The 3047-nt window shown below is 46.1% G+C and overlaps 1 pseudogene; it reads left to right on the top strand.

The window, feature by feature from the left end:
• The first annotated feature begins 1917 nt into the window (after positions 1-1917).
• On the top strand, positions 1918-2801 carry LOC137767432 (nascent polypeptide-associated complex subunit alpha pseudogene; annotated as a pseudogene).
• Positions 2802-3047: the final 246 nt, after the last annotated feature.

Below are 3047 nucleotides of genomic sequence, written 5' to 3' on the forward strand. Positions count from 1 at the left end.
GTGCCTGGCCCCCAGGCCTGGCCCCTGCACTCCCATGCAGGTGGCGAGTCTCAGGGCGCTGTTTCCCCGCTTCACCCTGGGGCGTGAACTGCCTTGGGATGGGGAGATTGGCCCATGTGAAATGACTGGGGGCAGGTCTTTGAAATCTGGGGGCTGCCTTGACATGTGGAGGGAAGGAAGATTCTGAGGCCAGCCCCTGATCGGTTCACTTGCTTATTTCAGGAGGACGAGAGCAAGGGGATGCGGTGAATACCCACCTGCTGTGGGTCCTGGGGAAAGAGGCTCTCTGCCCCTGGTGATGGAAAGAGAAAGGGAGACCAGGCCCCAGGTGTCTGTTTGTCCCCTGGATCGGGGACAGGTGTGACTGAGGAACAGCACCTACTTTCCCCTGATGCCTGAACAAGATACACTCTCCTCCTCGAAACCAAGAATAATAACCACCAAATAAAAAGCGGCCTCCGTGTTGGTGAGTGGAAGGGGTGATATACTTGAGGGATTTTTTCCAATCACTGCTCAGAGCTTAATGCATCTCACAAGCTTAGGACGACTGGACGAAATGATGACCAGGAGCAATTGGGTGCATTTAACAACGTTACAAAATTGTGTTTGCACGGACTCACAGACTTTGAGAATGAACTTATGGTTACCTGGTAGAGAAAGGGTGGAGGGAAGGGAGAGTTAGAGAGTTTGGGATTGACACGTACACACTGCTATATTTAAAAAGGATAACCAACAAGGACCTACTGTATAGCACAGGGATCTCTGCTCAATGTTATGTGGCAGCCTGGATGGGAGGGGAGTCTGGAGGAGAATGGATACATGTATATGTATGGTTGAGTCGCTCTGCTGTGCACCTGAAACTGTCACAACGTTGTTAATCGGCTATACTCCAACATAAAATAAACAGTGAAAAAACAAATTGTGTTTGCAGTGGAAGTGTGTGTCACCCTAGTGACCGGACGGTTTATTTGTTGATCTTTGTGTGTGTTTAGCTAGTGTGTCTGTGTGTCTGTGTCCAGGCAGGCCCTCAGGCACGTGTATAAACACATCTGGGTGTCAGTGTCCGTGTGCTTTGAGTGCATCGGGCGTGGAGAGCAGCTGATACCCTGTTCATCCTATTTCTCTAGCCCACGCCCTCTCCCACTCAGACAAAAGGACAGCCTGAAATCTGCGGTGGAATCTATCAGGAGTCCTACATAGCTGAAGAACTATGCAAGATGAGGAGGAAAAAGGGGAATCAGATCTAAGGAATGTGAGTGAAATCAGCATCATCCTGACAACAACAGCACTTGGAAATCATCAGGAAAACCAGAAGTTCCAAGGTTCTTTCTCTCATTAGAGACATAGTTTCTCAAACCTAGGGAAGAGAGTTCATTTCCCTCCATCCTTGAACAGGGTCAAGTCCTCCATCCTTGAACAGGGTCAAGTTCTACCTACCCCAGGAATCATCAAGAATCTTTTCACCTAAGTCTACCTGAATCACTTTGCTGTACACCACAAACTACCACAACATTGTAAATCAACTACTTTCATTTAAAAACTTAATTTTTTAAAAAGAATCTTTTCACCTGTTTTTTGAAGAGCAATTATTTGCAATTTTTTTTCCACTGTGAAAGGAAAGTGATTGAGTCACAGAGGCTGCCATTAAAAGTGCCTCCCACCTACCTAGAAAGTGCCAGCACTTTGTAGTGTCAATAAATGTTTGTCGAATGACAGAGTGAGGAGCTTGCATGAAAAGACTAACAAGCATATCTTGTCTTTTCTTCTCTCCCTTTCTCCCCAGGCAGCGTATGCTTTTCTTAACACACAGATAGATCTGAGTTCAAAACCTACCTCTGCCATTCTCTAGGTCTGTGCCTTTGGACACGTCCACCTAGCCAATCACCTGTGACATTGCCCAACTGTGAAGTGGTGACAATGGCACATAGAGAGCATTGCACTCTCTCACATGAATGTGATGAAATACGTGCAAAAAAAACAAAGCAGGCTGTCGCTCGCTCTCTTTCTGCCGCCATCTTGGTTCCGCGTTCCCCGCACAAAACGCCCGGTGAAGCCACAGAAACCGTCCCTGCTACAGAGCAGGAGTTGCCACAGCCCCAGGCTGAGACAGGGTCTGGAACAGAATCTGATAGTGATGAATCAGTACCAGAGCTTGAGGAACAGGATTCTACACGGGCAACCACACAACAAGCCCAGCTGGCAGCGGCAGCTGAAATCGATGAAGAACCAGTCAGTAAAGCAAAACAGAGCCGGAGTGAAAAGAAGGCACGGAAGGCTATGTCCAAACTGGGTCTTCGACGGGTTACAGGGGTTACTAGAGTCACTATCCGGAAATCTAAGAATATCCTTTTTGTCATCACAAAACCAGATGTATACAAGAGCCCAGTTTCAGATACCTACATAGTTTTTGGGGAAGCCAAGATCGAGGATTTATCTCAGCAAGCACAGTTAGCAGCTGCTGAGAAATTCAAAGTTCAAGGTGAAGCTGTCTCAAACATTCAAGAAAACACACAGACTCCAACTGTACAAGAGGAGAGTGAAGAGGAAGAGGTTGATGAAACAGGTGTGGAAGATAAGGACATAGAATTGGTCATGTCACAAGCAAATGTGTCGAGAGCAAAGGCAGTCCGAGCCCTGAAGAACAACAGTAATGATATTGTAAATGCTATTATGGCATTAACAATGTAACCATCTTGAAAAGAGGACCTTTTTTTGGTGTTTCAAAAGAGTAACTGCAGCTGGGTTTGAAATTTGTACTGTTTCTATCATTAATAAAGTTATGGCTTCTTGTTGGATGAAAAAAAAAACACAAAAAAAAACAAAGCAGAATTCAGTTACCTTAGATTTCCCTCCCTGTCCCATCCATAGAGAACCAATCCAAGAACCATGTTTGAAGATAGGTCAAGTTTGGATGGTGGTTCCAAAAATGGGCTCAAGGGTCCAGGACTCGAATCTTGTCTCTGCCACTGCCAAGCCCAGTGACCTTGCGAGAGTGACTTTACTGCTCTGTAGCTCAGTCCTTTCATTCATAAAATGGGAATTCCTCA

Source organism: Eschrichtius robustus, chromosome 1, assembly GCF_028021215.1.
Source record: "Eschrichtius robustus isolate mEscRob2 chromosome 1, mEscRob2.pri, whole genome shotgun sequence".
NCBI lineage: Eukaryota > Metazoa > Chordata > Mammalia > Artiodactyla > Eschrichtiidae > Eschrichtius > Eschrichtius robustus.